Source organism: Nerophis ophidion, linkage group LG07 (genome assembly GCF_033978795.1).
Source record: "Nerophis ophidion isolate RoL-2023_Sa linkage group LG07, RoL_Noph_v1.0, whole genome shotgun sequence".
Taxonomy (NCBI): Eukaryota; Metazoa; Chordata; class Actinopteri; order Syngnathiformes; family Syngnathidae; genus Nerophis; species Nerophis ophidion.
Window position 1 is genome coordinate 64,194,896 of NC_084617.1, and position 22,414 is coordinate 64,217,309.

The window sequence follows — 22,414 nt, forward strand, 5'->3', positions numbered from 1 at the left end:
TGCATGAGAATGTTTTCTATTTTGCACGTTATTTTTGGCACTGTGATTACCAGCGAAATTATTCATAATTATCGCGTTAAGCAATGTCGGCTAAGATTTATCTGAGAGCCAGATGCAGTCATCAAAAGAGCCACATCTGGCTCTAGAGCCATAGGTTCCCTACCCCTGACATAGACAAACTGTCAGGGGTAAGCCTGACGTAAAGTAAACATTTTCAAAGTCAAAAATCCCTTGAAAACTCATTCGGAGTAACACAGGCCGGACCAGAAATAGAACTGCAATGTATCTGAAAGGACAAAAAAGTCCCCAACGAACTCAAAGCGTTTATGCATATGTACTCATACAGGCCAAAGGTCAAAGTGCAGGCAGTCACATCTAATTGTGGAAAAATGCAACATGCGATGCGAGATGATAGTGACAAAAGAATTCCAAAGGACTTCCAAAGTGGTAAAGTAAGTCCATATTGGACACACTTCCTGGAGCACGGAAGTATGAAAGAGAGGACAACATCTTGTATCATCCATCTTCCTTAAATACAGAAGCTGTGACAAAGTGGATGGATAAATTATGATAAATGATAAGACGCGTATAGTCAATATCTGTAGTTCTTTTTCATCACTGTTTTACTCTCGCAATGTGGAGCCGGGTGAGACGTTTAAATAGCACTTGGACGGCCAGATTGTGATCAAATTGAAATAGGCATTGCACATGTTAATATCAATATATCCCTCTCTGTGATAAATTGCCAAACTGCCATTTCGTGGACTCATATCTTACTTACACTTGGAGAGAAAAATAGCTGGATGTCACCAAGTGTCGACTTTGCAAGAAAAGAGTTTTTGACGATGAAAATAGGGGCAAGCAGCCGTTCTTAAGAGGTCTTCACTGGCAGTGAAAAGTTCCGTCTTGAAATATGTTATAGCGTCCACTTGTTATTAAAGAGGTGTGCCACTCCACAGCCGTACAGTACGTGCAAATGCTCCCAGCCGGCGAAGAGCTGACTGAAATGTGTGTCAGTGTGAACGGCTCTGGGTGCTGAAGACATGACAGGAAGTTGAGTGAAAAATCGCAAGCAATACAAGATGACATTCCCTCCAAGGAGAGAGTTTGTGCTGGTATCTTATCATGTGCAATGTTGTGTTACACTACACACATGCACTCACACGCCATGCACTGCAAAAAGTCAGTGTTCGAAAACAAGAAAAAAAACAAAAAATGAGGGGTGTTTTAGTCGAACAAAGCAAAATGATCTGCCAATAGATCAAGAAAATTTGGCTTGACGAGACTTTCCAAAACAAGTAAAATTAAAGCTGCAAGCAGCGTTGGCCGGGTCCGCCTTTGGCTGCTGCCCCCATGACCAAAGCCCTGGTCTAAGTCAGATCTACATAGAGGTTTTCGTTTCATGTCTCTACGACATTCCTAACAGAAGTCACAAGCAGTTGTGTCTGGGTTTTTTCCTAGGGGGCGCTAGAGTGCAATTTTGACTTTTGGGGTTTGTTTTTTTATTAGATGGATATTTTCGCCAGTCCTGATGTGTGTGTAAAATTTGGTGAGTTTTGAAGCATGTTAAGGGGGTCAAATTACAGATTGGCGTTTCTGGATGTTGTTGATAAATGCCTTTCGCTTTGCATAGTAGAGCTTTAACTTGCACTTTGAAACATTTTAAGGGGGTCAAATTACAGCTCAAAGAGGCAAAAATGACATTACTTAGGAAACGTTGCGCAGGGGTTCTTTGAAGGCGCGTAAAATCCAAACCGGAGCAGTAATCAAAACTCTGTGAATTACTTTTAATCAGAAGGGTTCAATCTCTCTCCTGTGCGAGTTTGAAGCCGACATGACAAACGCGCTCAGGGAGATAACGTTTGAAAAAAGGTGAGAGGATTTGACAAAACTTTTATTTAGAAGGGGTAATTTTTACCTTCCTGTTGATTTTTGTTTAAAGGATGTCAATTATTAAAATGTAGGTCTAAGTGAGACCTACATAGAGGTTTTTGTTTCATGTCTTTCCGACATTCCTACTTCAAGAAAATTTGGCTTGACAAGACTTTCCAAAACAAGTAAAATTAAAGTTGCAAGCAGCGTTGGCCGGGTCCGCCTTTGGCTGCTGCCCCCACGACCCAAAGCCTGGTGTAAGTCAGATCTCCATAGAGGTTTTCGTTTCATGTCTCTACGACATTCCTAACAGAAGTTACAAGCAGTTGTGTCTGGGTTTTTTCCTAGGGGGCGCTAGAGTGCAATTTTGACTTTTGGGGTTTGGTTTTTTTATTAGATGGATATTTTCGCCAGTCCTGATGTGTGTGTAAAATTTGGTGCGTTTTGAAGCATGTTAAAGGGGGTCAAATTACAGATTGGCGTTTTTGGATGTTGTTGATAAATGGCTTTCGCTTTGCATAGTAGAGCTTTAACTTGCACTTTGAAGCATTTTAAGGGGGTCAAATTATTGCTCAAAGAGGCAAAAATGACATTTTTTAGGAAACTTTGCGCAGGGGTTCTTTGAAGGCGCGTAAAATCCAAACCGGAGCAGTAATAAAAACTCTGCGAATATCTTTTAATCAGAAGGGTTCAATCCTTCTCCTGTGCGAGTTTCAAGCCGACACGACAAACGCGCTTAGGGAGATAACGTTTGAAAAAAGGTGAGAGGATTTGACAAAACTTTTATTTAGAAGGGGTCATTTTTACCTTCCTGTTGATTTTTGTTTAAATGATGTCAATAATTAAAATGTAGGTCTAAGTGAGACCTACATAGAGGTTTTTGTTTCATGTCTTTCCGACATTCCTACTTCAAGAAAATTTGGCTTGACAAGACTTTCCAAGACAAGTAAAATTAAAGCTGCAAGCAGCGTTGGCCGGGTCCGCCTTTGGCTGCTGCCCCCACGACCCAAGCCCTGGTATAAGTCAGATCTACATAGAGCTTTTCGTTTCATGTCTCTACGACATTCCTAACAGAAGTTACAAGCAGTTGTTTCTGGGTTTTTTCCTAGGGGGCGCTAGAGTGCAATTTTGACTTTTGGGGTTTGGTTTTTGTATTAGATGGATATTTTCGCCAGTCTTGATGTGTGTGTAAAATCTGGTGCGTTTTGAACCATGTTAAGGGGGTCAAATTACAGATTGGCGTTTTTGGATGTTGTTGATAAATGGCTTTCGCTTTGCATAGTAGAGCTTTAACTTGCACTTTGAAGCATTTTAAGTGGGTCAAATTACAGCTCAAAGAGGCAAAAATGACATTTATTTAGGAAACTTTGCGCAGGGATTCTTTGAAGGCGCGTAAAATCCAAACCGGAGCAGTAATCAAAACTCTGTGAATAACTTTTAATCAGAAGGGTTCAATCTCTCTCCTGTGCGAGTTTGAAAAAAGGTGAGAGGTTTTTACAAAACTTTTATTTAGAAGGGGTAATTTTTAACTTCCTGTTCATTTTTGTTTAAAGGATGTCAATTATTAAAATGTAGGTCTAAGTGAGCCCTACATAGAGGTTTTTGTTTCATGTCTTTCCGACATTCCTACCTCAAGAAAATTTGGCTTGACAAGACTTTCCAAAACAAGAAAAATTAGCTAACCTCAATAAACCCCAAAATACCTCAAAATAAGTATATTCTCACCGAGGGTGGACGCTCCCTTATCTCTCCTGCTTGCTTCTTTGTTTTGTCTTGTCTTTAACTTTCTTGTTGCCTCTTTTTGCACTGCTCTCCAAATCTAAACATTGGAACTATTTAACTGGCCTCAACAAAATTGACAAGATCTTGGGTTCGGGGGAACCTGCTGTCGTGACGAAGCGGTTGTTGCTGGACTCACGACGGACTCTTGGGAGAAGAAGGAGGGCCGCGTGCTTAGCGACCCATAAAGCCAGTGCTTGAATAAAATGTGTCCAAAAATTACATGGGTGCGGCTTATTCAGATGAATTACATAGTCCGGAAATTACGTTTTATTCTTGCTTTTTACTTAAGTGATGTTAAAATACTGTCTGTACTTACATCCTTAAACTGCCAGGTTGATTCGGACTTGTTTGTGCATATAATTCTCGCATGGGGCCGTTCTGTTATGGCCGCACTTTGACATTTGCGACAACAACACCCACCTACTACCTGCTGTTAGACACAGTATCTGTGCATAATGGAACAACTTGCTCGTGTTTTTTATTGTCGATGAATGCATCGTTGTGTGGGTGTGTGGAGAGGACGGAGAGACAGTGTGCAAGTTGGAAATATACGCTTTTAGAACTGCTGTCGACTTGTTAGGTAGAATTAAGTTAAAGAACGTCCACATTTCACTTTTAGTAATGGTAATGGCATTGTTATATTTGAAACAGTGATTAAATAATAATTAGATCACCATAATGTAAGGTTTGTTTATACAAACCCCAAAATCAGTGAAGTTAGCATGTTGTGTTAATCCAAAATAAAAACAAAATACAATGATGTGCAAATCCTTTTCAACCTATATTCAATTGAATAGACTGCAAGGACAAGATACTTAACGTTCAAACTGGAAAACGTTGTTATTTTTTGCAACTATTAGCTCGTTTGGAATTTGATGCCTGCAACATGTGTCAAAAAAGCTGGCACAAGTGGAAAAAAAGACTGAGAAAGTTGAGGAATGCTCATCAAACACTTATTTGGAACATTCCACTGGTGCACAGGCTAATTGGGAACAGGTGGGTGACATGATTGGGTATAAAAGCAGCTTCCGTAAATTCTAAGACATTCACAAACAAGGATCACTTTTTAAACAAATGCGTGACCAAATTGTCGAACAGTTTAAGAACAACATTACTCAACGAGCTATTGTAAGGAATTAAGGGATTTCACCATTTACGGTCCGTAATATCATCAAAAGGTTCAGAGAATCTGGAGTAATCACTACACGTAAGCGATGATATTATCGACCTTTGTTCCCTCAGATGGTCTTGCATCAAAAAGCAACATCAGTGTGTAAAGAATATCACCACATGGGCTCAGGAACATTTCAGAAAACCACTGTCAGTAACTACGGTTCGTTGCTACATTTGTAAGTGCAAGTTAAAACTCTATGATGCAAAGCGAATGCCATTTATCAACAACACCCACTTGACTGATGCCAAGTGGAAAAGTGTTCTGTGGTCTGACGAGTCCACATTTCAAAAATTGTTTTTGTAAACTGTGGAAGTCGTGTCTCCCGGACCAAAGAGGAAAAGAACCATTGTTATAGGCGCAAAGTTCAAAAGCCAGCATCTGTGATGGTACGGGGGTGTATCAGTGCCCAAGGCATGGGTAACTTACACATCTGGGAAGGCACCATTAATGCTGAAAGGTACATACAGGTTTTGGAGCAACATATGTTGCCATCCAAGCAACGTTATGATGGACGCCCCTGCTTGTTTCAGCAAGACAATGCCAAGCCATATGTTGCAACAGTGTGGCTTCAGAGAAGAGTGTGGGTACTAGACTGTAGTCCAGACCTGTCTCCCATTGAAAATGTGTGGCGCAATATAAAGCCTAAAATACCACAAAGTAGAACCCGGACTATTGAACTTGCTGTACATCAAGCGAAAATGGGACAGAATACCACCTGAAAAGCTTCAAAAATTGGTCTCCCCAGTTCCCAAACGTTTACTAAGTGTTGTTAAAAGGAAAGGTAATGTAATACAGTGGTAAAAATGCCCCTGTGCCAACTTTTTTGCAATGTCTTGCTGCCATTAAATTCTAAATTAATTATTATTTGCAAAAATATATAAAGTTTCACAGTTTGATCAATAAATATCTTGTCTCTGCAGTCTATTGTGATAGCAAAATGACTTATACTTGTTTAAATGGATGATGTTCTTTGAACTGGGTACCAAAAGTTGTTTATTAGGTTTAGGAATGTGACGCTCTGCAAGAAGCCTCTAATCTGATCGGGCTCTTCCTCCTGTCTTTGATGTGACATGTGGACTTTAGTTGACCTGGGCATATGTGTCATCTGTTCTTGACCCCCCTCTGGGCTAAATTGGTCCCCTTTCCTGAGTGACCACCCCCCTTCTGGGCAAACGACACCCTCTCCTTCTTCACAGAACTTTGGGTATTCATTCCACTGGTGTACTGTATGTAAATGAGCATGGAGGGTGGGACTTCTGAGAATGTATAATTTTCATTACATATTCTAAAAGAGTTAAAACAAGCTAGAACGAACGGATGTGTCATTCTGGTTTGGTCTCTCTTTGCAAAGCTTGTTATTATTTGTTTGTTACTTTAATAAATCATTTTAAAGCTATTTGTCGGTAAAGGATCGTCTTTAAGAAATTTCCACGACACTATTCAAGTTAATAAGTTGAAAAGGATTTGCAAATCATTGTACTCTGTTTTTATTTACAAATTACACAACGTGCCAACTTCACTGGTTTTGGGTTTTTTACAAACAAATGGAATTTAAAAGGGAAACTAATATTTGACAAAGGCTAATTGACATGCAATTTAAGAAATCTCAAGACATGTTTTGATATAATGTTGATGATTATGGCTTACAGCTTATGAACATTTTATCACGTGGGGGTCTCATCTTTATGCGGGATTGTTCTCCCGGAATGCAGAACGGACGGCTCCGGACCAAGGCGTGAGGTAAGAAATTATTTATTTATCATAAATCATAAAACACACACGACAAACAAAAACGGATGCGTGCCGGTCGCACGTGGAAGCTAAGGCCAAACACTTAGCGCAGAAAACAAACCAGACTATCTATTCAAAACACTTGGCAAAAACTAAATACAAGGCAGCAAACTCAAGTCCACAGGTTGCAAGCAGCAAACACAATGAAGGTGGAACAAGTGTTAACAAAGGTAGGCTTAAATAGAGTCCCTGATGAGTAACAGGTGTGCGTACAAGGCAGGTGAAAATCAAGTAACCATGGTGACGAAACAAACTCACAGTTGCTCAAGCAAAAACAAAAGGTGTCCAAAACTAACCAAAAACACATAAACATGATCCGGACCAGGGATCATGACACATTTTAAATGAAAACAATCTGAAAAAGTTGTTTTTTAAAAAACTTTGATCCATGTTCATCAAAATTGTAATTATTCTTAGAGGGGAACATTATCAACAAACCTATGCAAGTGTCAATATATACCTTGATGGTGCAGAAAAAAGACCATGCATTTTTTTAACCGATTTCCGAACTCTAAATGGGTGAATTTTGGTCAATTAAACGCCTTTCTGTTTATCGGTCTTTTAGCGATGACGTCAGAACGTCACCGAGGTAATACACCCGCCATTTTCATTTTCACATTACAAACACCGGGTCTCAGCTCTGTTATTTTCCGTTTTTTCGACTATTTTTTGGAACCTTGGAGACATCATGCCTCGTCGGTGTGTTGTCGGAGGGTGTAACAACACTAACACGGAGGGATTCAAGTTGCACCACTGGCAGGACATCTTCCGCCAGACCCCCATTGAATTTGCCAGAGTGTCTGCACATTTTACCGGCGATGCTAAGACAGACATGGCACAGAGATGTATGGATAACCTGCAGATGCATTTGCAACGATTAAGTCAACGAAATCACAAAGGTGAGTTTTGTTGATGTTGTTGACCTATGTGCTAATCAGACATATTTGGTCGCACCATGACTGCCAGCTAATCGATGCTAACATGCTACGCTAATCGATGCTAACATGCTATTTACACTAGCTGTATCAATCAATCAATCAATGTTTACTTATATAGCCCTAAATCACTAGTGTCTCAAAGGGCTGCACAAACCACCACGACATCCTCGGTAGGCCCACATAAGGGCAAGGAAAACTCACACCCAGTGGGACATCGGTGACAATAATGACCTAGTGGGACGTCGGTGACAATAATGACTATGAGAACCTTAGAGAGGAGGAAAGCAATGGATGTCGAGCGGGTCTAACATGATACTGTGAAAGTTCAATCCACAATGGATCCAACACAGTCGCAAGAGTCCAGTCCAAAGCGGGTCCAACTCAGCAGAGAGAGTCCCGTTCACAGCGGAGCCACCAGGAAACCATCTCAAGCGGAGGCGGATCAGCAGCGCAGAGATGTCCCCAGCCGATACACAGGCAAGCAGTACATGGCCACCGGATCGGACCGGACCCCCTCCACAGGGGAGAGTGGGACATAGAAGAAAAAGAAAAGAAACAGCAGATCAACTGGTCTAAAAAGGGAGTCTATTTAAAGGCTACAGTATACAAATGAGTTTTAAGGTGAGACTTAAATGCTTCTACTGAGGTGGTATCTCGAACTGTTACCGGGAGGGCATTCCAGAGTACTGGAGCCCGAACGGAAAACGCTCTATAGCCCGCAGACTTTTTTGGGGCTTTGGGAATCACTAACAAGCCGGAGTCCTTTGAACGCAGATTTCTTGCCGGGACATATGGTACAATACAGTCGGCAAGATAGGATGGAGCTAGACCGTGTAGTATTTTATACGTAAGTAGTAAAACCTTAAAGTCACATCTTAAGTGCACAGGAAGCCAGTGCAGGTGAGCCAGTACAGGCGTAATGTGATCAAACTTTCTTGTTCTTGTCAAAAGTCTAGCAGCCGCATTTTGTACCAACTGTAATCTTTTAATGCTAGACATGGGGAGACCCGAAAATAATACGTTACAGTAGTCGAGGCGAGACGTAACAAACGCATGGATAATGATCTCAGCGTCTTTAGTGGACAGAATGGAGCGAATTTTAGCGATATTACGGAGATGAAAGAAGGCCGTTTTAGTAACGCTTTTAATGTGTGCCTCAAAGGAGAGAGTTGGGTCGAAGATAATACCCAGATTCTTTACCGTGTCGCCTTGTTTAATTGTTTGGTTGTCAAATGTTAGAGTTGTATTATTAAATAGAGTTCGGTGTCTAGCAGGACCGATAATCAGCATTTCCGTTTTTTTGGCGTTGAGTTGCAAAAAGTTAGCGGACATCCATTGTTTAATTTCATTAAGACACGCCTCCAGCTGACTACAATCCGGCGTGTTGGTCAGCTTTAGGGGCATGTAGAGTTGGGTGTCATCAGCATAACAGTGAAAGCTAACACCATATTTGCGTATGATGTCACCTAGCGGCAGCATGTAGATGCTGAAGAGTGCAGGGCCAAGGACCGAACCCTGGGGAACTCCACACGTTACCTTAACGTAGTCCGAGGTCACATTGTTATGGGAGACACACTGCATCCTATCAGTAAGATAAGAGTTAAACCAAGACAGGGCTAAGTCTGACATACCGATTCGTGTTTTGATACGTTCTAATAAAATATTATGATCGACGGTATCTAAAGCAGCGCTAAGATCGAGGAGCAGCAACATAGATGACGCATCAGAGTCCATCGTTAGCAATAGATCATTAGTCATTTTTGCGAGGGCTGTCTCCGTCGAGTGATTTGCCCTGAAACCGGATTGAAAGGTTTCACATAGATTGTTAGACGCTAAGTGTTCATTTAACTGCTCCGCAACAATTTTTTCGAGGATTTTTGAAATAAAGGGAAGGTGAGACACCGGTCGGTAGTTTACCATGAGGTCAGGATCGAGGTTAGGTCTTTTAAGAAGAGGATGAATAACCGCTTTTTTGAATGCTAGGGGAACAGTGCCCGAGGAAAGTGATAAGTTTATAATATTTAGCACTGATGGACCTAATAATACAAAGAGCTCCTTGATCAGTTTCCCAGAAAGAGGGTCAAGTAAACATGTTGTTTGTTTTATTCCATTTACACGTTGTAACAATTCCTCTAATGTTATTTCCTCAAAACGAGATAAACTATTTTGGAGGGCAGTATCCGCCGTATATACAATCGTGTCAGTGTTAATAGAACCCCGTTGTAGCTTGGACGCATTGTCTTTAATCTCCTTTCTAATGACTTCAATTTTCTTACTAAAGAATTGCATAAAGTCATCAGCTGAGTGGGTGGAGCTACTGGAAGGAGTCCCTTGTTGGGTTAGCGATGCTACCGTACTAAACAAAAATTTAGGATCGTTTTTATTATGGTGGATGAGATTTGAGTAATAATTAGCTTTAGCTAAGGTAAGCATGCGTTTATAAGTTATTAAACCATCACTAAATGCTTGATGGTGCACCTCAAGTTTAGTCGTGCGCCATTTGCGTTCCAGCTTTCTGCATAATAATTTCTGAGCTCTAGTTTCTTCTGTAAACCACGGGGTGCGCTTTTTTGGAGCCTTTTTTAACTTTAGCGGTGCTATGTTATCAATGGTTTCGCGCAGGGCGTCGTTAAAGTTGTTAGTGAGGTTATCAATAGAGCCCACATACTTTGGGAATGGTGCCATTACCGAGGGCAGTAGGTCAGCAAGAGTTGTCGTTGTGGCCGTATTAATGTTGCGGCTGCTATAGCAGTTATTATTATTATTAGTTTGACGAACATGCGTCTGAACCTCGAATTTTATAAGGTAATTATCGGACAATACTTTAGTATACGGGAGTATCTTAACTTTGGAAGCGGTGATACCCCTGACAAGCACTAGGTCTATCGTATTACCGTTGCGATGCGTGGGTTCATTTATTATTTGTGTGAGACCACAGCTATCAATTATACTCTGGAGCGCTACGCACGGTGGGTCCGATGGGGTATTCATGTGGATATTAAAGTCCCCATTATGATTATATTATCGGCGTGTGTCACTAGATCAGCAACGAACTCTGAGAATTCATTGATAAAGTCCGAACAGGGCCCTGGGGGGCGGTAGATAACAGCCAGGTGTAGAGGCAGCGGTGTGACAGACCTCATAGTAAGCACCTCAAACGATTTATATTTATTATTTATGTTAGGACTAAGGTTAAAGTTTTCGTTGTATATTAGTGCGACCTCCCCACCCCTTTGAAGCGGACGGGCAATATGCGCATGTGTAAAGTTAGGAGGACATGCCTCATTTAGCGCAAAAAAGTCGTTTGGTTTAAGCCAGGTTTCGCTGAGACCGATGACGTTAAGATTGTTGTCTCTGATAATATCATTAACTAACAACGTTTTGGGAGACAATGATCTTATGTTTAAAAAACCTACATTATAGGTAGTGGGCTGTTTTAGGGAATTTTTGATCAAATTATCCGTAGTAGCAATATTAATAATGTTGTGTTTATTATGCCCAGTGCATTCAGTATAATTACGACCATATCTAGGAATTGATACGACGGGAATGTTCCGATTGTTTGATTGTTGCTTTGATAAACTGCACACATCATGGTTAGCCTCCTCAGTAACGGGGATTTTCCGATTGTTTGTTTGTTGCTTTGATAAACTGCACGCATCATAGTTAGCCACCTCAGTAAAACACATGTCCAACTCTGAAACACTCAAAGCAGAAAAAACTTGTTCTAATTTAACTGACTCCTTACCCAGACCAGTAGTCTCGCATTTTCCATCTAAATCCGTCTTCAGGGTGGAGGGAAGTGGTGTACTGTGGGGATTAGCCTTCTGCTTTGTTTTTAGCCCCGCTCGACATCCGCGTTTCCGATCACACCGCTGGCGTCTGCTCCGTAGACAGCCCCCGCTGCTACTAGACTCCGCTGCTTCACAGGCCGCTGGATGTAGCCGCCGACGTATCCCCATGCTAGTTAGCATGTTTAGCACGCCCGCGTCTATCAGTCCAAAACGGCCCGATATGTCCATATCCAGAAGTGTCTGGCGGTCGTACGTGATCACGGAGTGACCACGATGCGAGCCAGCCATGAAGTCTGCAGAACTGTCCGGCATTTCCGCCAAATGTTCCATCTTTAGCAAGAGCACCGCAGTGTCGCAGCCCGTCCGGGCGCCGCCATCTCAAAGACATTTGAAACTAGATACCCACATTTAATGCGAAACAAACACTTACCAATCGACGGATTTAAGTTGCTCCAGTGTCACAAGATGCGAAAGTCCTGATCGTTTGGTCCGCACATTTTACCGCACATTTTACCGGCGATGCTAATAAGGCAGCCATGCTATGGGCCAATTCATTAGGTACACCCATGCCATGGCCGAATAGCGTCAATAGCTATTCGCTCAATAGCTCCAATTTCTTCTTCAATTTCGTTTTTGCTATCTGCCTCCATAATCCGATCATCTGTTTCAATACACGCGTAATCTGTTGAATCGCTTAAGCCGCTGAAATCCGAGTCTGAAACCGAGCTAATGTCGCTATATCTTGCTATGGTAACCGCCATGTTGTTTGTATTGGCAGCCCTGTATGACGTCACAGGGAAATGGACAGTCGCATCGCAAATAGGGAAAATCAAGAACTTTAAAGCTTTTTTTAGGGATATTCCGGGAGGTGTAAAATAAATAAAAAAAAACTTCGAAAAATCAAACAAGCCACTGGGAACTGACCTCTATTGTTTTTAACCCTTTTGAAATTGTGATAATGTTCCCCTTTACCACTGTTCGTCAGTGTAAAAAAACTTCAGCAACAGGTTGATTGAAACTTTTATTACTAGATTGCACAGTACAGTACATATTCTGTACAATTGACCACTAAATGGTAACACCCGAATGACTTTTTCAACTTGTTGTCCACGTAATCAATTCATGGTACCCATGTGACTGTTCAAACCGCACACTTCCATGGTTGAAAAACGCACAAAAAGTGGGGGTGTGAACGAAAGCTACGGGGACAGAGGTGAGAAATAGGAGCCATGGGGGCATACTGCCCAAAATGTTTGTAGAGTCCGTTTCAAACACCGTTGTTGAAGTTACTATTTATCTCATGGCAGCCAAGTTGGCACGCGCATCTGGCGCTGGGTACTTAGTGCAATTATTTATGATTTCCTCCAAGATTTAAAAGCTCTTCGCCCGGCCTTGTAATGCAGTAACTGATTGCACTGCTAATGTAATTAAGGGGAGATTATGATGTCCACGTGGCACACCAGATGGTGGCATTCACAGTGATGGGGGGAGGCACAACTGGCACACCACTGCACAAGGGCAGTGAGGCGCAGTCAGTCGGAGCAGTCCAGACTCCCCACCAGACGGAGGGAAGTATGCTTGTGTACGACAATGTGCACGGTGAACATGCACATGAGCTTTTATTTTCAAGCTTGTATGAGTAGAAAGAGAAATTACTTCAACCATTCTATCTCTAATTGCATGTTGATGCTCTAAACCAGGGGTCAACAACGTGGTGCCCGCGAGCACCAGGTAGCTCCTAAGGACCAGATTAGTCGCCCGCTGGCCTCTTCTAAAAATAGCTCAAATAGCAGCACTTACCAGTAAGCTGCCTCCTTTTTTTTTTGTTTTTTATTTACTAGCAAGCTGGTCTTGCGTTGCTCGACATTTTTAATTCGAAGAGAGACAAAACTTAAATAGAATTTGAAAATCGAAGAAAATATTTCAAAAACTTGGTCTTCACTTGTTTAAATAAATACATTTTTTTTTTACTTTGCTTCTTATAACTTTCAGAAAGACAATTTTAGAGGGAAAATACAACCTTAAAAATGATTTTAGGATTTTTAAACACATATACCTTTTTATCTTTTAAATCCCTTCCTCTTCTTTCCTGACAATTTAAATCAATGTTCAAGTATTTTTTTTTTTTATTGTAAAGAATAATAAATACATTTTAATTTAATTCTTAATTTTAGCTTACATTTTTTCGACGAAGAATATTTGTGAAATATTTCTTCAAACTTATTATGATTAAAATACAAAAAAATATTCTGGCAAATTTATAAATTTGTAGAATCAAATTCAAATCTTATTTCAAAGTGGATTGTAACCTATACATATGTCATCAAAATTCTAAAATTAATCTTAATCAGGAAAAATTGCTAATGAAGTTCCATAAAATTATTTTTTTTAATTTTTTCAAAAAGATTCAAGTTAACTAGTTTTTCTCTTTTTCAGTTTAACTTTGAATTTTAAAGAGTCGAAATTGAAGATAAACTAGGTTTCAAAATTGAATAGAATTTTTTTTGGTGTTTTCTCCTCTTTTAAACCATTCAATTAAGTGTTGTTTTCATCATTTAATCTCTAAAAAAACCTTCCATAAAAGGAAAAAAATGTATGACGGAATGACAGACAGAAATACCTATTTTTTTTTATATATATAGATTCATTTATTAGAGGTAAATTGAGCAAATTGGCTATTTCTGGCAATTTATTTAAGTGTGTATCAAACTGGTAGCCCTTCGCATTAATCAGTACCCAAGAAGTAGCTTTTGGTTTCAAAAAGGTTATTGACCCCTGCTCTAAACACAGGTCATCTCAACTATTCTTATTCTAAGATCTAGTCACTAGTCTATGAGCGAGAGGTGGGGTACACCCTGGATGGTCCCTGTTCAATCACGGGGCACAGGTAAAACTAATACAATTTGAATCTTGTTCAAAGGTTTATTTATATGCATGAGGAGCCCCCTGCTGACCATCCTATGGACTGGACTCTCACATTGTTAACTGTACCCCCTCTGAATCCATTGCACCGGTCATCTGGGGGGGTTTCTCTTTGAGTATTTTCTTGCCCGGATGCAGATTGAGATCCAAGAATTGTGGTTTCTGAAGCCCTTTGAGGGATTTGTGATTCAGGGCTGTATACCATGAATTGATTATTGTGGCCCCGGACTTAAACAAGTTGAAAATCTTATTCGGGTGTTACCATTTAGTGGTCAATTGTACGGAATATGTACTGTACTGTGCAATCTACTAATAAAAGTTTCAATCAATCAATCAATCAATAAACATATTTTCGTCACCGTACTTTCTGGACTATAAGGTGCACTTAAAAGTTTGTTGTTTTTTTCTCTCAAAACTTGACAGTGCGCCTTATAACCTGGTGTGCCTAATGTACGGAATAATTCTGGTTTTGCTTACCGACCTCGAATAAATTTTATTAGGTACACGGTGTAATGATAAGGGTGACCAGTCAAACAAAGGATGTACATGCAGACTGCAATACGATGGCAATATGACTCAAGTAAACAACACCGATATTTTATATGTTCCATTAAAAATATAGAACATTACACATGGCACTCAAAAATCTATCAAAATGTTTTAGTACGACTTTGGTAAGCAATCCAGCTACACCGCTTGATGTGCTTCAACATACGAGTATTATTATGGTGTGTGTATAAGGTAAGACATATTATCTGGTGTTTTGTTTCGCAATATTATGCAAAAGCAACTTTTCTTACCTTCTGGTCATTGCTGATCTGTATTTGGGATCTGCATAAAGTCTGAAAAATTGTGCGCTTCCGCTTTTGTAGTCCGTGGAGACGCCGTAGTCGATAAGCTTCTTATTTTTCTCTATAATCTTTTTATGGAAAATTCATCCTCCGCTGTTGCCATTTCCAATATAAAGTAGTGTAAAGTTCGTACTTATATCCGTCAGTAAACTCGTCATGAAAGTGCTAAGACATACCTGTGTAGTGAGTTTACATTATTCACCCAAGGAACTTTAGTTACTAGAGAGTTTCGTTCGGACGTTTTTTCACGGGACACATTTCTGCCGGAGGAGGAGATGAAGCTCCGTTATTGATTTAAGTAAAGTCTAAATGTCATTAAAAAAATTAGATTCCATATTTTGACACTTCTTCCACTCCCGTCCTTGCACGCTACACCGCTACAACAAACATGATGGGGAGACGACGCCGCCGAAGGTGAGCCACGTAAATAGGACCGGCCGCAAAACGGCGCATCCTGAAACGACTGTCAGAAAGTGGCTTGAAGATGATCTGTAAAATATCATATATGCAACATTTTGACCAAAGAACCCTCATTACATATTATGTAGACTACAAGGAAGTGTTTTCAATTTAGAAAAAAAAATAATAATATGACTCCTTTAACGCGCCCTATAATCCGGTGTGCCTTATATATGAAAACAGATCGAAAATAGACCATTTATCGGCAGTGCGCCTTATAATCCGGTGTGTTCTATGGTTCGGAAAAGACGGTAATTGGTTCATATATACCAGCAATTAGTTACAAAAAGTATGACAGGCTCACGAAATGCAACTCGACTTTTTTCAAGGAATGTTTGGATATAATGTTGATGATTATAGTTGACAGCTTATGAAAACCTTGAACTGAAAATTTCACAAAATTAGGGGTTTTCAAAAACTGGAAACCATGATCATCAAAATTATGACAAAACAAACTTGATACATCTCACTTTGCATGTAGTGAGTTTATATCACAAACTTGTTTCACATTTGAAGTTAAATTGCTGAAATGAATTAACTTAGGGCTTCACGGTGGAAGAGGGGTTAGTGCGTCTGCCTCACAATACGAAGTTCCTGCAGTCCTGGGTTCAAATCCAGGCTCGGGATCTTTCTGTGTGGAGTTTGCATGTTCTCCCCGTGAATGCGTGGGTTCCCTCCGGGTACTCCGGCTTCCTCCCACTTCCAAAGACATGCACCTGGGGATAGGTTGATTGGCAACACTAAATTGGCCCTAGTGTGTGAATGTGAGTGTGAATGTTGTCTGTCTATCTGTGTTGGCCCTGCGATGAGGTGGCGACTTGTCCAGGGTGTACCCCGCCTTCCACCCGATTGTAGCTGAGATAGGCGCCAGCGCCCCCGGCGACCCCAAAAGGGAATAAGCGGTAGAAAATGGATGGATGGATGGATGAATTAACTTATACACAACCTTAAATTTTTTCGAGTTTTCCCTGAATAGATCACACGGGCATCCACACAAGCATTCCCGTTTTTGGGGGGAATTAGGGGCAACCACAGTGTATATGTTTTTTTTTGTTTGTTTTGTTTTTACTTTTGTAGGTGTATGAGACAAGCGGTAGAAAATGATGGTGGGAAACAGGTCAGTTTTGACCTGTTTCTCACCTTTTTTGTAAAAAGCGCTGAAAGTTGGCAGACCTGTCAATGATCCTGTTCTGTCTCCCTGCAATGTTTGTCTGATTGATTGATTGATTGATTGATTGATTGCAACTTTTAGTAATAGATTGCACAGTACAGTACATATTCCGTACAATTGACCACTAAATGGTAACGCCCGAATAAGTTTTTCAACTTGTTTAGGTCGGGGTCCACGTTAATCAATTGATGATCTTTACTGGGATTGTGCTGAAAATCTTAACTTTCCCTTGAGGATTAATAAAGTATTTCTGATTCTGCACTGCAAAAAGGTAAATCTAAGTAAGATGAAATATCTCAAATAAGGGTGATATTTGGTTATTTTCTGTCTGATAAGATAATTCTTCTCACTAAGCAGATTTTATGTTCGAGTTTTTTTACTTGTTGTAAGGGTTTTGGTCTTAAATGATCTCAGTAAGATATTACAGCTTGTTGCTGAGATGTGATGACCTATATTGAGTAAAACATGCTTGAAACTAGAATATTAACTATTGCAAAGCTGTGTCATCAACACTCACAAGTATAAAACTACTTTTTTTTTAAGTAATAATTTCTTATTTCAAGCATGAAAAAAAATCATGACTTTGACAAAATTGTGTCTCATATTAAAACAGATGACAGCCAAATGGACTTATCTGTTATATTTTCAATAAAACAATAGAAAATACGTACTCATATAGGTTTTGTCAAAACGGGGGCTATGGTCTGGTTCGGTTTCCTGGAATGCAAAGCAAGATGACGGGACATGGCGTGAAGGTAAAGACATATTTTAGTTAATCTATTAAAAAAAATGTGCAAACTAAAGGCGCGCACAAGGCAGAGAACAAATTTGGCTAAAAAAAAAAACTACCACAAAGGTAAAACTATGGATATGAAACAAAAGACTCGCTAAACGTGACATGAATAAACAAAACCTACTTGGAAGTAAATGAGCAGAGCGATAGATAACCAGAGTGAACAGAGCATGGAGCAACAACAATGACGCCAGCCCGACTGCCTGGCAACTACAAGCTTAAATAATAGTGACATGATTAACACAGGTGCGTGAATCTTAAACAAATCAGGTGCGTGAGTCCAAATAAGTAGAGGTGAACTAATCGGTCGTGATGGTGACGAAGCAATGTAGCGTAAACAGGAATTAAAAAGAGTCTTAAACCAACAGAACATAACGAAACAAAACGTGACCACAGAACATGACATTATTAGTCAGAATGTACTTATTATAAGGTATTTTGGGGTTCATTGAGGTTAGCTAATTTTACTTGTTTTGGAAATTCTTGACAAGCCAAATTTTCTTGTTCTATTGGCATATAATTTTGCTTAGTTCAACTAAAATACCCCTCATTTTTGTATTTTTTTAATCTTGTTTATGAACACTGACTTTTTGCAGTGTGATTATTATGACTTTGACTTCAAATGTGAAATTTGCTCCAAAGTCAATAGGCTTTTAATTTTTACTGTAAACAATTACCTGCATTAACCAGAAAAGCAGATGCATTAGGCAAAGCCAGGGTGTTTTAGGCATAAGCCTCAGCCGAGGCATCTGTGGTACCAAACTGACCTTTAATTAGAGAAAATCCTGATATCATAAAGCCTAGCAAGGTTGTATCCTATGAGGGCACTCAGGGTAGGCTTCTTAAAACATATTATAAACTATTCAGAAGACACAGGGGTTTTTATGCGTAGACAGAAAAGAGAGGAGGAGAAGGTGAGGGGTCATATATGAAATGAGCCCTGCACATTTCCACACCGCCTGTAATGGGTTCATACAGGTGACAGGGACATTGGGGGCGCGGTAGATTTCCCAAGTTGATAAAGGGATATTATTACTCTGGAGGTGGTAACATAGAAATCTCCATCTTCAGTCCCCAGACGAGTGTCAGTAAATTACAAAACAGAGCTGATGACCTTTGAACATGAAAAGGAAACGGTCACTGTTTTAAATAATTTGGGTGGCAATCAATTCACTACGCCCGATGCAGGGTCACCCACTTCTTACTCAACACACAATGTTTGCAATTTTTTCAGGGTGTTTTGTACTCTTAGGAATGATATCATCCAGTCTTTGTGGTTCAATCATAATCTGTTTCAGAAATACATGAAATAAAACATGAACCGGAATTTTAAGTGACTGAACTACCCGTTTCAACGCTACAAAATGCTACAAATGCTATGAAATGATTTACGTGGTAAAAATAAACAAGTAAAAAAACTCTAACATAAAATCTGCTTAGTGAGAAGAATTATCTTATCAGACAGAAAATAAGCAAATATCACCCTTATTTGAGATATTTCATCTTACTTTGATTTACCTTTTTGCAGTGCAGAATCAGAAATACTTTATTAATCCTCAAGGGAAAATTAAGATTCTCAGCACAATCCCAGTGAAGATCATCAATTGATTAACGTGGACCCCGACTTAAACGAGTTGAAAAAACTTATTCAGGAGTCACCATTTAGTGGTCAATTGTACGGAAATGTACTTTACTAAACAATCGACTAATAAAAGTTTCAATCAATCAATCAATCAAAGTTTAAACTGCAATTAAATTTGATTTTTGTCAGACTTCTGTTTAAACGCGCTCTGGCCCCAACGTGGCCTCAACTTAGCCTTAACTTGCATGTGCACTACAAAAAAATGAAAACCAAGGAAGTTCCCGGGAAGAAAAATGCCATATGCTATTACAGCTCTTCTTTTTAAAGATTTTGAAGGATAAAAACACCGTGTCATGACGTGGACTATGGTGCGGTTTGTTTTCACGTGGTGCAAATCGACTGGACCGCACATGGCGTGAAGGTAATGACATCTTTCATTATTAACTCGAAAATATTACAAAAACAAAGGGTATAAACAAAAGTCGCTCTCAGCGGAGGTACAAAACTTGACAGTTAAAACTAAAATATTACTACAACTACGGACATAAAACAAAACTTGCAAACGATTGCATGAATAACGAAAATTTACTTGGAACGAGAAAGAAGCATGGATCATCGGCATGGATAACAAGGGTGTGAAGATGGTGATGTCGCCAGGCTGACTGCCTGGCAACTACAGGCTTAAATAGTGGTGCAGTGATTGACAGGTACGTGAGTCCAAAAAAATCAGGTGCGTGAGCCGTGAACACATAACAGGTGAAATTAATTAGTTGTCATGGTGATAAAACAAACAAGAGTGCACAATGAGTCCAAAACCAAACAGAACGTGACCATAAAACATGACACAGTTATTGCAAAAAAGCGTTGATTTACGTGGACCTTGACTTAAACAAGTTGAAAAAACGTATTTAGGTGATACCATTCAGTGGTCAATTGTACGGAATATGTACTGTACTGTAAAATCTACTAATAAAAGTTTCAATCAATCTATCAAAGTTTACACTGCAGGCCAAAGTGGCCCAAAACTGCAAGTAAAATGTGATTTTTATCAGACTTCAGTTTAAACGCGCTCTGGCCCCAACGTGGCCTCAACTTGGCCTTAACTTGCATGTGCACTACAAAAAAATGAAAACCAAGGAAGTTCCCGGGAAGAAAAATGCCATATGCTATTACAGCTCTTCTTTTGAAAGATTTTGAAGGATAACAACACAGTGTCATGACGTGGATTATGGTGCGGTTTGTTTTCCCGTGGTGCAAATCGACTGGACCGGACATGGCGTGAAGGTAATGACATCCTTCATTATTAACTCGAAAATATTACAAAAACAAAGGGTATAAACAAAAGGCGCTCTCAGCGGAGGTACAAAACTTGGCAATTAAAACAAAACTATTACTACAACTATGGACATAAAACAAAACTTGCAAACTATGGCATGAATAACGAAAACTTACTTGGAACGAGAAAGGAGCATGGATCATCGGCATTGATGTCGCCAGGCTGACTGCCTGGCAACTACAGGCTTAAATGGTGGTGCAGTGATTGACAGGTGCGTGAGTCCAAACAAATCAGGTGCGTGAGCCGTGAACACATAACAGGTGAAACTAATGAGTTGTTATGGTGATAAAACAAACAAGAGTGCACAATGAGTCTAAAACCAAACAGAACGTGACCACAAAACATGACATAGTTATTGCAAAAAAGAGTTGATTTTAATCGGGTTCATGTTTGACCGCACTCGTGGAAGAGTGTAGGTTTTAGTAGGTTGTGCATCAGTGGGTTAAATCAGTATTTATTCTGCCTGAACAATATTATTCCACTGAAACTTGCACTTCAATTCATCTTTTTCACATACGTACAGCATGTCCTCTTTAGGGCCATATAGCTGGAGCCTATGTCAGCTGAACACATATAGACCGACACTCTTTCCCAAATCTGGCCAACTTAGCTAATCAGTCCAAGATCTATGTACAGTATTTGGAATTAGATTGGAAAAAAACCCAGCTAAAATGCATTGTCATCTTTAGCAAAATCTAAAAAATGTTGCTAAAGATTTTAAATTTTTTTATTTTGTGGTTTTATTTTGAAAACCATGGCATGAACTACTCAGACAGAGAGCAAAGTGGAGGTGATGAAAAATGTGGTTATATGAAATGGCAGTTTGCCGCTGAGCATTTTCCCTCCAATTATGGAATAATTTCTTGTAATGAAGAATATGAGAAACATCTTCACACCCTCCAACCCAATATCCTACCAGCGACTACACGCTACAAACCATGAATGTCATATTTGAATACATTATGATAATCATTACAAAGTAAGGTCATTTATTTGGTATGATGAGGTTACAAATGACACCATTTTCAAATGCAGATACAAACATTTATTTTTGAAAGATGTACAACTCAATGCAATTGCTACAATGCTATAACTGTTATTGTATTTTCTATCAGTAATAATGTAATTCTAGGAAGAGAGATACTGTGGAACCTTTAAGGATGAACACAATCCATTCCGGTTTGTCATACAAGTGTACATTTTTTATATTGATAATAATTTATACACAAAAAAGGATGGGAAACTATTGTTTTAAGAATCAACACACTTTACAAGTACACCAGGAGATGGCCAATAATTTCGCACCTGATCTTTTTATTTCAACTTTATTTGCTCCTAGCTGTTATTTAAACACAATAAATGTGATTACTATTTACACCTCCGGGGAAAAAAAAAGATTGCATAAAAAAAATCATGAATGAAACATTTCACTCGCTTGACTGATCGCGGTATTAGTTAATCATTTCTTAGTAAACCCTGTAGGCTCTGACTTCCTGCAGGTTGCTGGCACAAAGTCCAAAGGCAGCGCTGAGGTGACAAAGACGCTTGAGACAGGTAAACAAAAGACAAATAACGACACATTTTAGCTGGCCTCTCTTCGACCATTTGACAAGCATTCAATTGGCGACAATATGTTCAGGTATCCGACAATCTGACTGGACAAGGCCGATTTATTTCCATGGGTTAGTTGCTGTTTATCTTAAAGGGGAACATTATCACAATTTCAGAAGGGTTAAAACCAATAAAAATCAGTTCACAGAGGCTTATTTTATTTTTCGAAGTTTTTAAAAAAATTTTACCCATCATGGAATATCTCGAAAAAAGACTTTAAAGTGCCTGATTTTCGCTATCTGTAAATCCACCCGTCCATTTTCCTGTGATGTCACGCAGTGACGCCAATACAAACAAACATGGCAGATATTGCGACATTAGCTCGGATTCAGACTCGG

The 22,414-nt window shown here is 39.6% G+C and overlaps 1 protein-coding gene across 3 annotated transcripts in view; it reads left to right on the plus strand.

Annotated features, from left to right (window-relative positions):
- The first annotated feature begins 21,940 nt into the window (after positions 1 to 21,940).
- Positions 21,941 to 22,414, plus strand: part of mvb12bb (multivesicular body subunit 12Bb) — a 125,519-nt gene continuing 125,045 nt past the window's right edge. For all 3 annotated transcript variants that reach the window (XM_061905030.1, XM_061905031.1, XM_061905029.1), the window contains exon 1: positions 21,941 to 22,019. The gene's annotated coding sequence lies outside the window, so the exon portion shown is untranslated. The remainder of the gene's footprint in view (positions 22,020 to 22,414) is intronic.